This window comes from Pseudorca crassidens, chromosome X (genome assembly GCF_039906515.1).
Source record: "Pseudorca crassidens isolate mPseCra1 chromosome X, mPseCra1.hap1, whole genome shotgun sequence".
In the NCBI taxonomy this organism is placed as follows: domain Eukaryota; kingdom Metazoa; phylum Chordata; class Mammalia; order Artiodactyla; family Delphinidae; genus Pseudorca; species Pseudorca crassidens.
The window spans coordinates 112,634,501-112,649,249 of NC_090317.1; the positions used below are offsets into that span (position 1 = coordinate 112,634,501).

General features: G+C 39.0%; 1 protein-coding gene across 3 annotated transcripts in view; it reads right to left on the minus strand.

The window, feature by feature from the left end:
• POLA1 (DNA polymerase alpha 1, catalytic subunit) overlaps positions 1-14,749 on the minus strand; it is a 305,701-nt gene that overhangs the window by 49,991 nt on the left and 240,961 nt on the right. The gene's annotated exons all lie outside the window — the stretch shown is intronic.

Below are 14,749 nucleotides of genomic sequence, written 5' to 3' on the forward strand. Positions count from 1 at the left end.
ACTTCAGTAATGGGATCAGAAGTTAGGCTTCCATAGCTAACCCTTAAAACAGATCTCTTCACTTCTCTCCTCCTCTAGTTCCAATGAGCTTACATCATCTGGGAGCCAAACTAAAAATGACATTTTCAGGACATTGCTTCCAAGAATTTCCCACATGCCCTAGCATGTTACAGTGACACACTGCTGCAATGAGCAAGAAATTCTCTTAGAATTAGGCGAGGGCTTCCCTGGTGGCACAGTGGTTAGGAATACACCTGCCAATGCAGGGGACACGGGTTTGAGCCCTGGTCAGGGAAGATCCCACATGCCACGGAGCAACTAAGCCCGTGCACCACATCTACTGAGCCTGTGCTCTAAAGCCCGTGAGCCACAACTACTGAAGCCCGCGTGCCTAGAGCCCATGCTCCGCAACAAGAGAAGCCACCGCAGTGAGAAGCTCACACACCGCAACGAAGAGTAGCCCCCGCTCGCCGCAACTAGAGAAAGCCCGCGCACAGCAACAAAGACCCAATGCAGCCAAAAATAAATAAATTTATTAAAAAAAAAAGAATTAGGTGAAAAAGAGAGGCAAATCTAAAAATGATATTTCAGGTTGAAAGAAGGAAAGAAGTTTCCTGATTCAGCGCTAAGGGCTGCTGCCAACAGCTTGTTTTGTTCCCAAAGATCAGCACACAAAAGTTTCACAGAGCTGGAAGGAAAAGATTTGGATGCTAAGTTAGATGGGGGGGTTGGGGGGGGGGCGTGATTCCCATCATTCCTTTGGGAGCAGTAGAAAAATAACAAAACCTCTATAAAAGAGATGAGCAAGTCTGCTGTGAAAGGAATGACCCCTCACATATAGCGAAAGCAATTTGCATCTACGGATCTCATTGGTATAAACGACCTCCTTCAAAGAGTGAAAACCTCAATGGAAAGCCACTATATACCCATGAAAGGCTTTGCCGGCTATTTGTTGAGCTGTATACAGACTAACAAACAGGAGTGGTTAACCTGGCACACCATGCACTATAGAGATTTTTTTTTAAGTAGGCTTAGTCAGCTAATCTTGTTGAGATTTCTCTCATACTACTGATTCCTTATTCTCAAAATAAATTAAGAGGCTTCATTCAAAATTCCCTGTGGTCTACCAGCTTGAGTTTGTTGGGTGTCTTTGATTGTCTCTTGTCTTCAGATTCCCTGCCTTGTCTCTTTAGATTTTGCTGTGCCCTTTGGTATTTCCCGTTAGTCCATGTCTGGAATAGCTAATTACACGGTAGCATAATTCCCGCTCGTACAACAAGGAATAGCAGAACCTTGCTAATTCACACCAATAACTGAAAGACTCCTGTGTAAGTTACTGAATTATGCAAATGAGCAATAAGTGAAGAAAGATGATTCAAAATTGTATTTCATTCATTTATTTTGACAAGTGTAGTTTAGCCTTAATTATTTTGAAAATTTCTTTGTAGCATACTAATAAATTTCCCGTGGCACATTTGTTAAAAGTGATAAAGCCTTTACTAAGAGAGACCAATGTGTGCTCTGTTGGATAATTTCCTGAAGACAAGCTCGATTTAGACCCTCCCTTTTATCTTGAATTTCACTGACTTTTAGCATCTACTTTTTTGGGGGCAAGACAATACATAATATACCAATAAAACATAGGGATAATTTTAGCAGTAAACATTTACTCCATAAACAGGTCCTACGTATGTCTAAACTTCCATCATGATGATAGTTTAAAAAATCAATCATGCTTCAAGTAAAACATTTTTACATTCTCTGGTCATAATGCTAATAGGATTTTATTTTTATCTTCTAAATAAAACTAATTCCATCTGTCATTCATCTCTTTTAATTCCTATTTCTGTTTTGTTTTGTCTTACCATACTTCTTTCTTTTAAAGTTAAAGATGTCTGTTTTAAGATAAGTGGATGTATCACAGTATGTAACGTTTTCATGTCAAAATACTTACATTATTATATCTGAGTTAAATTATTTAAGATAGGAAAACACTTTGATACACTTCTGACAGATGTATCTTGCAGGATGGAATCAACTTCTTTCAAAGCAGCACCACTGGTTACAGTGTGGAGTGAAGAGCGAACAGCTTTCCAGCTTCCAGTCTTGAGTTTAAAGCTTCGCATAGACTACCCTCTTAATAAGTGCTTTTTACTAAACCTCCAATTCAAACGTGTTTTAAAAATCACCATGCATTTGTCAAATGAGGTTCTTTGATTTATAAAAGCTAGATCAGCAATAGAGCATTTAAAGAGTAGTGGAAAAGACAAAACTTAGTCTCAAACTTCACGCCAGCGTCTGTGCCGATTAAAATCTCATCTTTTCTTCAAGGCCCAATTCAGGTTCCATCTCCACTGGGAATCCTTCCCGGAGCTAAATGCAGAGATCCCACAGCACTTCATGCCATCCCCTTGTGTTAGAGTTATTTGCCTTCAGGTCGAAGTTTCCCTACTAGATTAAGAGCAGGGCAGCTGTGACACAGTGGAAACAAGGCTGGGCTCTCACACCACACAGCTCTGCTACGTCAGGAGGGTCGTTTCATCTCTTTCAGGTTGTTTTTTCATCTGAAAAAATGTCAACTATTTTATCTAATGGGAAATGTATAAGATAATAGATGTGACTGTTCTCCATAAAATATAAAGTCCTATAAAAAGTAGGTGCTGGGGCTTCCCTGGTGGCGCAGTGGTTGGGAGTCCGCCTGCCGATGCAGGGGACACGGGTTTGTGCCCCGGTCCGGGAGGATCCAACATGCCGCGGAGCGGCTGGGCCCGTGAGCCATGGCCTCTGAGCCTGCGCGTCCGGAGCCTGTGCTCCGCAGCGGGAGAGGCCACGGCAGTGAGAGGCCCGCGTACCGCAAAAAAAAAAAAAAAAAAAAAAAAAAAAAAAAAAGTAGGTGCTTATAGGGTGAATTCGTGAATAAGAAAATGATCAGAAATATTATCACCTCTAAAACAGGACCCAGGTCTTGGTTATACTTGGGCCCTTTACATATCACACAAGGCAGAGACTCAGCAAACACTCATTGAATGAATTTTGGGGGGGCGGGGTGTGAAACAAGGAGAAACAGATAAAACCAGACTTACACACAGACCTGGTTTGGTGATCTTATTTGTGAGTTGGGTTTTATAATAATTTCTTAAAACAAGAAAAGTAAATCAGCGTCTAAAATTATTCTGCAAACCTATCTTTTTGTGAGCACAGCTGATTTAAGCCTTAAGCTCTAAGGGACAGTGCTAAGGCTAACAGGTTTCCCAGGGCCTTTACACGGGGAGAATGCAATCAATGTTAATTCAACTGAACTCCATGACAGACTACTAATTCCGTCTAGTTACTGTCCCGTTGGCCACAAAGTAAGAGAATACTGACGGGTCTGAATAAATTCATGACAACTATAAAAAGAACTACTCTAAGTATGAGAGGTAGTATTTATTATATGGACATGATAGTGCAGCAGCATAAAATAATAAATGGACACTGACTAATCACGTGCAAATCAACACCACATCTGGGCCTGCGGCTACTGAGTAACTGGAGATATCACAGGGACACAAACTTCAAAAGTTATGGCTGAAGCCCTTAGAGAATTTTGAAAAATTTAAAGAATTACAGAGGATAATGAAAACATATGCCAATTTCTATGAAAAGCCAGAAAGCAAAGCAAATTAAAACCAAACAAAAAAACCCAGTCAGTTTAAACATTATGTCAGGTTAAAAATTAAATCTGCACTGTAATCGGAAAGGTGAGGACTACACAAAAACACTTAACTTTTAACCATTAGAGGCTATTCAGATATGGCGCATGCAATTGGTAAAAACAACAACAACAACAAACAAAAACAAGATGAAGAAGATGCACGAGAAGCAAGTGCTGTCTCTTATAAACATAAAAGGAGCATAAACATTTCTGAAAAGAAACATTATCACGACAAAGTTAAGGCAAATAAGAAATGATGGAGACATTAAATTCTGGCCTAAGTAAATGAGCAAAGATTCCCAAGAGGAAAAGAATATGCAATTTAAAAATAATCCCAAACTACTAGAGAAAAAAAACCAGAGTCAGACCGAACCTGTTTAAATCCCAAATATCTCTGAGAGCAGGAAATAATTCTGGATGACTATAAACCCTCTAATTTGCTTGAAGCAAACGGGGCTGGTGTTTTCATTTCTTTCACTGACTTTCTTGTTTAAGGTCACATTTATTACAAATTTTAGCTGGTATTAAAAAGTCACAAAGTCAATAGCTGACAAAACCACAAAGTGTGCTTCTTTAGAAAGAGTTAAGAACAACAACAACAACAAAAGGGAATGTCACATGCTTTTCAGACTACAGACCTTTTAATGTTTACGGCTGCATTTTTAAAAGAAGTAACTTATATTTTACGTGGTTGATTCAATACACTTCTAGCGAAAAGCACTAATTTTGAGGGGAAGAAATTTTAGTGTAACTATATCTAACCCAAGTGCTTTATTTAGGTCATGTTATAACAGATTATTATAGATGTTATACAAATATCGATAATTTAATATTCCTGAAACTTAGAGTACATTCTATCTTGATAGTTACAGGATCTACTCTCTTCTCGGCCATGAGTATTATAAGCCTTTTCCTCCTAATTAATCTGCAATTAATTCAACCAACCTCTAATTAGTTTTCTACAACTTTACCCTACTTAGGCAACAAAGCAGTCTCTAGACTGGGTTTTAAACCTGGGCTAAAATAGACTCCTACAGACCAAAAATGGTTCTGGGATTTCTCTTTGTAGTGTAATTTAGATGTCATATCTAATTTGCTGTCATGACTATTGTTTCACTGTGCAATTTGTGTGTCGTTTTGAATGGTAGACATCATAGCTTTATTGAATTAAACCTTCCGTCTTTAGGGTCTGATGTTACATGTTTGTGTGTGTATGTTTATGTCTCAAAAGCTCCTTTTGACATCAAGTAATAGTAGAAAAGGATTATGCTCTTTTGATATGTTTGTTCCCATCTTGGTAAATATAAACACAAACTGGTGGGGAAAAGCCCTCTTCAAACTAAAGAAACAGAATTTTAAATAATAATAATATTACTCCTCCTCCTACTATTATTATTATTTTAAAGACAGAGATAGCTAAATAAGCCATTCACATTACAGAAGTATAGAAGGCCTGGCTGTTTTGTAACCTTAATGGCTTGATTGTCAATTCTATTAACATTCTTTCCCGAGAACTGTCCTTTTCATTGACAGTTTTTGTGATGCTACCTCAAACATAAGATATTACTCTTACCACAATTCCATAAACACAAAGAAATTCAAACGCACCCTGGCTTTAACTCGTAAGGAACAGAGGCCATCTTACCTCTATTGCAATACGCAGTTTAGTGTTAGTCTGTAACTGTCCTTCTTCTCCTGGCCTTTGGGTTCAAGTTCTAAACTAAAGTCAGGACTAAGACTAACCACGGAAAGCCTTCCAGTAGACCACTGGAATAGATAGCCTTTTAAGTAAGTTTTAGTGCATGAAATTTCATAAAGTTTTTACTAGATAATTACACTTCCTGATTTTGTAATTAGTGGAAGTACATGCAATTACATAATAATTATGATAGTAATTACGTAATTAAGATGTATAATTATGTAGTAAAAAACATCATGGAAATAAAACCATGTACTGTGTAAGCACAATACATTTTAAAAGTAAATTCACTAGCTCAACTGTTCAAAAATACTTTTCTTCAAAATAAAGTGATTAGCTCACATTATGGTGTAACTGCTTGAAAATTATTTATTATTTTTTCCCTCGTTGGTGATAGAAGTATATATCTTTTAAAGGACATGAAAAAAATCTTAGCAGGTTTTCCCGGCTCTCAAACACTCAAAAAATGACAATATGTTTTGCAAATGAAGACCATCAACCACAGCATTATCACCTAGATAATGCCCTTGTTTGTGCTGCTGTACTTGTCACTACAAAAGGAACAAGGAACCTGCTCATTGAAAAGACATACTAGGAAAGGATTTTACAAAACTTGTAACACATCTGTTATCACAGCATGCTTGTGAGTCCATTTCTACATAAAAGTGCAAAACTTGAGTGCATATTTACAGAAATGGGCTTAAAGAAAAGGCACGTTATTAGAATCTGGAAGTTTGTTGCCCAAACACATGGCAGCTTTGTCATATACAACTTTCGCTATCCTAAAGAGGATAACAGAAAATATACAGAGACAAGACACCTCCACTACGGGCAAAGCAACTATGATGACAATTCCCTGGAAAATGTAGTTTCTCTTCTGTCACACTGTAAAGTTGTCTTTAGTTAAACAACAAAACAGAAACAAAATTAGCAGTAATCAGAGAGAAAAGCAAAGCAGTATGAAGGGGCTCCAGGCTGCCACAGGAAAATACCAACTTTGTCATTCTTGTACTGAGCATAAAAATACAACAGAAAAGTCAGCAACAGTAGGAAAAGTAAATGCCAAAGTAAATTCTGTAGTTCCAAAATTAAGAAATAGAATCTTGTTTTCATTTCAAAAAAATTCTAGTTCGATGCCTTGAAATCTTTACAAGCATACTAAATCAATGTTGTAATGAGACCCAGAATGTGGTGACTGGTGGGCACATACAGAGTAACCCTTGTATGAAGTGGCTATAGAGCTACATTCCAGTTTTCTCTTTTATAAGCCACTCATCTTGAGAAGCTGAAAGCCATTCTGAAAATCTTAATTTACTTCTCCGTTGTTCCTTCTAGTTACGAAGAAACAAAGTGGAGGAACTCATGCTTTCTTGCTTTTCCCCCCTCTCCTAGCTCTTCTCAGGCTACTACATTTTTAAGCTTAATTACAGAATATATTTCAGAAGACTAGGCTGTCATGCCAATTCCACCTGAAACCTGGCTAGGCCTTCTGTGTTCTGCCCATTTGTCATTTTAAAGTTTTGCCAAAAGGATGGCCCCAATCAATGGATGAATAGAATGGAAGTAGGCTTTAGTTACTAAGGAGAGTGTCTTGAATCAGTGCTTCTCAAACTTTAATATGCCCAGGAATCACCTGGGAATCTTGTTAAAATGCAGATACTGATGCGGTAGGTCTGGGGAGGACCTGATATTTTGCGTTCCTAACAAGTTCCCAGGTGATGCCGACACTGCTGGTATACTGATCACTCTCTGAGTAATAAGGCATTATGTTTGATTTGGAAAAAAATGCAGGGAGAAAAAAGCTGACCTGGGTTCATCTGTATGTTATTTTTTTCCTCAACTGCTAAACTACTGGAATCATTATTTCAAGTTGAACAAAACATTTCTTTGTAAAATTTCAGTTCTTATAATTTGTTTCTTGTTATAAAAGCAGGACATGCCCAGATTATATAAAGAAGAAAATAAAAATTATCTATAATCCACCCACAGATAACAGCTGTAAACAATTCTAGTGTTTCTTACTAACTTTTCCACCTTGCATATAAACTACAAATTAGAATCATAATGGTTACTTAGTTTTGGACTTTGACCTTATATTGTTAGTATTTCTCTAAGTCATTAAAGATTGAAACTACATAATGTCTAACAATAACAACACTCCCCCAAAGCTCAGGATTATATGAACCACTTTTTCTATCATCAAAATTCTTTATGTGTTTCTACAATCACTTCCTAATCATGAATTGTTCTGAACTGCCACATTAGAGTCTCCCACGATAAAAATTCACTTAAACTAAAGAAAGTTAAAAAGAAAAACCCAAAACCTCAGATCATTTTTTATTCGTAAGAAAATGAAACAAAAGGAAAATGGACTGCCCATTTCAAAATCAGTTTCTTTAACGAAAATGTTTTTCACAGTTATAAAAAATATAACTTTAAGAAGACCAAATTGGTACTTAAGTGAAATTCTACCTTTACTTTTATATGTATTTGGTAGGTATGAATTGTTTTGTGTATGCTCTGTTATTATTTATTAAAAACAGAGAAAAGGTTCATTTCTAAAATTCAGTGGAATAACCCATAAGAAGAATTGGATCAGACAAGGGTGTCTGACACAGCCTTCTTCTTAATGCCTCCTGAGGCTTTAACAAAGTAAATTCTAAGAATGTCAACTGGCTTAGAGAGGACTCCAGCGGCTCTTTGCTACTTGTATTTCAGTACTTCTAGCAATGATATAACTCTTTCACTTTCGCTTTAGCAGTTTAGGAATAGTAGAAATCCTTAACATTGAAAAGGGAGCTGTCTTAAACCCTCAGAAATCTCCAAATTCCCATATGCACTAAAGCATATAATTTTTTCCCATACAACTCTTATTTTCTGGCAAACCCCCCCCAAAACAAAAAGAAAAACCCCAAAACCAAACAACAACAAAAACCCAAAAAACAAAACACTAAACCACCAAAAGAGTTTTTTAGATTCCTTAGCTTTTCAGTACTAGCTGTTGTCTCTCTTTGGGGTCCCTATTTTCCACAAGGTAATACAATCATTACCACTTCATGAGTGTAACTATTTGGCCGATAGCAAGCAGAGAACAGGACTCTGGCAGTGTGGGTGAGGGGCAGGCACCCAGGCTCACTCACTAGTTAAGTGACTTGACATCCTTTTGATTCAATTCAAATTTGGCATCAGCAAAATGAGAGCTACGACGTCACTCATCTTCAGTTATCACTTGCAAAGAGTTGAAATGACAGATATTAAATCTGAAAATGTCAAGGAAATTTCCTGACATTAATTTATGGCACACCTGAGTCATGCGAGCAATACAGGAGATTGGAGAACTTTCCAGCACACTGCCATTCATGGACAGAAGTAATTCCTAGGACTCACTCCTCCACAGTTTTTCAAAGTGCTTGTGTGACCTTATTTTGCACTAAGAATTCATTCAACAAATATTTACTGAGCTGGCTCCCATAGGCAAAGCACAGATCAACAAGGTACAACCCTTTGCCTCCATGAACTCAGTGGAAGAGAAAGTCAAAACAATTCAGGGGCTTCCCTGGTGGCGCAGTGGTTGAGAATCTGCCTGCTAAAGCAGGGGACATGGGTTCAAGCCCTGGTCTGGGAGGATCCCACATGCCACGGAGCAACTAGGCCCGTGAGCCACAACTACTGAGCCTGCGCGCCTGGAGCTTGTGCTCCGCAACAAGAGAGGCCGTGACAGTGAGAGGCCTGCGCACCGCGATGAAGAGTGGCCCCCGGTTGCCACAACTAGAGAAAGCCCTCGCACAGAAACGAAGACCCAACACAGCAAAAATAAATAAATAAATTAAGAACATTTCGTAAAATCTTAAAAAAAAACCAAAAAAACAATTCAGGACCAGTCCTACAAGAAGGGCATTTCACAGGGTGCTATGGGAATGCAAAGGAAGGAAGCTTATACCACATTAAATTTCTTCACCAATATAATGGGGCACAATCCACTGCTACCTCATGGGGCTGTTGTGAGGACCTGTGTGAGACATCTGAAAGGATGACAGGAAACTATAAAGTACCTTACATAGGGTCAGCCTAGTTTTGGTGACACTAATGGAAACAACAAATACCCACAGACGTTACCATCAGGTATAAAGAAAATACAAAAGAAGAGCGATGGTAACAAGAAAAGTTTAAGAAAAGACTGGCAAAACAAGCCAGTGAGAACAAAGATTGAGAGGGGAAGTGGCTGGGAGATCTCACCATGCTGAGAGGAGTGAGCAGCTCGGCCCCTGACAGGGGCTGCCCAGTAGGCTGTGGCCCTCAGGCCGCTCATGGGCCTTTGAAAGAAGTAGGGGTGACCTGAAGTATAGTCCTTCTGGGCCTAAAGGGACTCCACTGAGAAACTGGGCTTCCTAACAGATGCTTTTCGAAAGTCCACGGTTAAAGCACCATCCTTTTGCAAACATTTATACCATAGCTCCAATTCCTTTCTTCAACACAGAGTCCTCAATCCTGGTGTTCCTATTCTGGCAGGACTAATAGAACATTCACCAAGACGACCACGTGTTATGGGCTGAACTGTATACCCCCCACCCCCAAAGTCATATCAAAGAGGGGTTGAAGTCCTAACCCCCAGTACCTCAGAATGTGACTATATTTGGAGATAGAGCCTTTAAAGGGGTAATTAAGTTGAAATGGGACACAGAAAGGTACAGAGGGAGGACCATGTGAAGACAGGGAGAAAACGGCCATCTACAAGCCAAAGAGGCCTCAGAAGAAGAAACCCTTCTGATACCTTGATCTCAGACTTCTAGCCTCCAGAACAATCAGGAAATACATTCTGTTGCTGAAGCGACCCAGTCTGTGGTAATGTGCTATGGCAGGTGTAGCAGACTAATACACCATCCTACTACGAATAGCTGACGCAGAATAAGGGGAGCTAAGCATCTGGTAAGAGAGAACAGGAACAGAAAAAAAGTGGTTTTTCTGCTTTTGTTTCTAGGAATACGGAAAGATCAAACACTAAAGTGAAAAGGCAATTAGTGTTCAAAAGAATAAAAAGACAAGCCACAGACTGGGGTAAAATATCTGCCAAAGACACGTCTGATAAAAGACCGTTACCCAAAATATACAAAGGGCTCTTAAATAAGAAAACAAACAACCCGACTAAAAAAATGGGCCAAAGACACTTCACCGAAGAAGATATACAAATGGCAAATAAGCATATGAAAAGATGCTCCACATCGTATGCCATCAGGGAAATGCCAGTTAAAACAACACTGAGATGCCGCTACACAACTATCAGAATGGCTAAAATCCGGAACACTGACACCAACACCACCAAGCGCTGGGGAGGCTGTGGAGCTACAGGAAGAGCCATTCACTGCTGGCTGGAAAATAACGTGGTACAGCCACTTTGGAAGTCAGTTTTTCAGTGTTTTACAAAAATAAACATCAAATGATCTAGCAACTGCGTTCCTTGGTGTTTACCCAAAGGAGTTGAAAACGTGTCTGCACAAAAACCTGTTCATGGATGTTTATAGCAGCTTATTCATAACTGCTGAAATCTAGAAGCTACTAAGACGTCCCTCAGTAGGTGAACTGATAAATAAACTGTGGTACATCCAGACAATGCAATATTATTTAGCGCTAAAAACAAATGAGCTACCAAGTCAGGAAAAGACAGAGGAAACTTAAAATGCATCTTACTAAGTGAAAGAAGCCAATCTGAAAAAGCTACATACTATGTGATTCCAATCACATGACATTTTGGAAAAGGCAAAACTATGGAGACAGTAAAAAAAACAGACAAACAGGGCTTCCCTGGTGGCGCAGTGGTTGAGAGTCCGCCTGCCGATGCGGGGGACACGGGTTCGTGCTCCGGTCCGGGAAGATCCCACGTGCCGCGGAGCGGCTGGGCCCGTGAGCCATGGCCGCTGAGCCTGTGCGTCTGGAGCCTGTGCTCCGCAACGGGAGAGGCCACAACAGTGAGAGTCCCGTGTACCGCAACAAACAAACAAACAAACAAATTCAGCTGTTGCCAGGAGTTATGGGGAGGGAGGGGTGATTAGGAGTAGCACAGAGGATTTTTAGGGCAGTGAAACTACTGTGTATGATACTGTAACGGTGTTCGCAAGTCATCATACATTTGTCCAAACTCATACAGTGTCTCATAGTGAACCCTATGGTAAACCATGGACTGTGGGTGATAACGATGTGTCAGTGTAGGTTCATCAAATGCCCCACTCTGGTGGGGGATGCTGATAATGAGGGAGGCTGTGCATGTGTGGGGGCAGGGGGTACATGGGAAATCTCTGTACCTGCTGTTCAACTTTGCTGTGAACCTACAGCTGCTCTAAAAAATAAAGTCTATTAAGAAAGGCAGTTAGTGGATCCCTTTCTTTGTTTCCAAAACAATTTGACCAGATCAGTGGTTTATCACACTTAACTGTATCTGAATCTTTCGGTCTGCAAAGGACTCTAAGCTCCTCCAGGGCAGGGAGCATTGGCCATCTTTGTTTTTCTGACATCTGGGATGGCACTCAAGAAATAATAGAAAATATATACACACTGCTTTTATCGTTGCCAAATAAATAAAAAAAGGCTCAGTTGAGAAAAGTCGGAGACTCTTTTTCCTCTTTTTTTAAGCAGACTTAATTTAGACAATTGGGCAAAGATGTGAATTGATTCATGTCTCCCCCAAACAGTTCACTTATCACTACTCAGGCCAAGGCCCCCCTGGGATGAGACAGCCAAATGGGACCATTATGTGCTGCCATCATGGAAATGGATTTTTACTTCATATATTGCCACTATGTTCCTCTAAAACTTCTTTTGGATCTATTATGCTATCTATGTACATTCTGGAGCAGTTACAATCCCACAGAAGTCTTTGGACTTTCTGCCAAAGTCCCACAGAAATAAGATTTTAAAAATGTTATGTAGTTATGGTGAATATGAAGTGGATACTTCACCAAAGTGAGTCCCTTACCATCTTAAAGGAAAGGGAAAACTATCAAATGAGGTTAATTCACATTATGGACTAATGGCCTGTAAACCTTTGTTTGAAAAGCAAAGCACAGGAAAAAGCTTTGACAAGAGCTACTTTTCACCATAAAAATAAACCTCTTTCCAATAATTTGTGGGTTTTTTTCCAAGTTAAATTGCCAAATTTCAAACACAGATTAAAACCACAATCCAGTTACAACCTCTAAAATATGGGCTTTATAATGGAAATGGTAAAACTATCCTAGCGAAGGAAATGTTGCTAGGTATCAACAGTAAAGGAGAGTCTATGGTAAATACTTTATGCGCCAGTTTCAGGGCACTTGTTGGCAGACGATACTTAGATTCCATTCTCAATAATATAACTGTGTGTAACGACTGTCATTTTTCACAGGACTTTTGATGTTAACATCTATTGGTGTTCTGGCCTTGGTCCAAATTGAATAAATATATTTGCCCTCTGGATCCCACAGATTTTCAATTCATTTTAACAGCAAATCTCCCTTGAATGGCAAATCAGAAAGAAGAGAGCACTTCACTCCAACTTATAAAGTGAGAAGTGAATTTTACATATGTTACATTAATTTACACTTATGGGAGTTTCCCCTGTAACTGTTCACTTATGGACTGTAAGAATATTCTTGTTCTCCAATTGTCCCCTGTGGATTACAACCTGTGTTCAATTCTCTCGTACTTAGAAACTATCCAAATCACGTGTTCAGAACTGTCTGTGGGGACTTTCTAAAAAGTTGAACTTCCCAAACTCTACCCCACACCTTCCGAACTGGAATTTCTGGGTGTAGGATCCATAGACTTGCACTATTATATGCCAACAGGTGACTTGCAGGCAAGACTGTATCAAATATTCCTTGTTAGAAAACGTCTGCTCTTGGACTACGGGTAAGCATGACCCAGTGTTTTAGTTTCTATCCCACCACTAACACCCTAACACCACTTAGCATTACCAAATGATGTGAGAACGTCCAGACCATGTAAATTTCTGCTAATTCACTCATTCCAAAAATGCAATTTAGGAATAATAAATAAGCAGAAGGTCAAAGGAAGAATAGTTTCACTAATTAACACTCAATAAATAAAACAAAAGGCTCTTGAAACATTTCATGAACTTCTTTCTGTCAGACAGCCATTTTGTACCCTTCTTTTGCTTTATTTTCTTTGGGCTTCTGACATGTAAAAGAACGAGCCAGTAATTCACTCCATGCCGTTTTGGCCCTGAACTCCCAGATAGCGTATTTATTAGAATCAACTGACAAAAAAGTGTCATGATTCTTAAACTTGTGAAATAGAACTAGAGTAAATAGCGTGAGTGTACAGATTCTATCAACACTGCTCCACTTTTGTCAAGCAAGAATCTTCCAAGTGACTACTCTGTTATCTCCTATTTTCCGGGATGGCAGCATACACTCCTTGATGTTCTCTAAAAAGCTGGGGTAAGTCTCCAGTGACTTTCCAGATCACTTCTACAAGTCTCCAAGTCACTGGACTTTTTGAAAACTGCTGATCATTCAGCCCTTCAGATAAGAATTTTGGAAATGTCTGGAAGAGGAATCTGTCCCCTAGGAATCTAAGAACATCTAGGGAACAATCTGGATTCAGAAAGAAGGGGGATCAAGTTCTAATAACCAGAAAGAGGTAACAAACCCGACAGAAACAGACAATGTACTCATCAGTCACTACTTAATTCTCTAAATGCTTTATGCCTTTAAGGAAAGGTCCTTGGGGGTAAAAGAGAAACAGTTATTGTTGATACCGCAAATAAACATGGGCTAGCCACCAGTCATGAATGAAAGTTCAAAGACCTAGTTACTCATGGACTAAAGGAATTTTTTCTCTATATGAATTTTATTAATTCACTGAAAATATGCTGTGGAGATAGCCCAAGTTCTTGTTGAACATCTGAAGACAAGATACTAATATTTGAAACAACTCCTCCATCAGTTGTAAAGTATTTTATATCCAAGGACAGAAAAACCAAATAAGTCAAGGCATTAAAAAAAAAACCTCTAGCCTATCTTTGTAAATGGAAGAACTGGAGTCAATTATGACCAGAACTGAAAAGAGTTGAAGACCAAATCAAGGGCATGGGGATTCTTACGTGAGGAAATCCAGAAGTATTTGTAGGTTTCTATATGCCCTTGAGGTTGTCTCCAGCCCTAACACCGACCAACAAAATGTCGAATTGATATGCAATGACAAACAACGTAAACATTCTGTAGGTAACTAATAAGAAAAATGTATAAACTCACCTTTTTTATTTTTTACAGGTAACAGAAAAGTTGTCAATGTGATTTTCATGTAGGAGAAAAAAACCCCATGCACTTATCATGACATTTTCAAATAGTTTAAGTTATGTA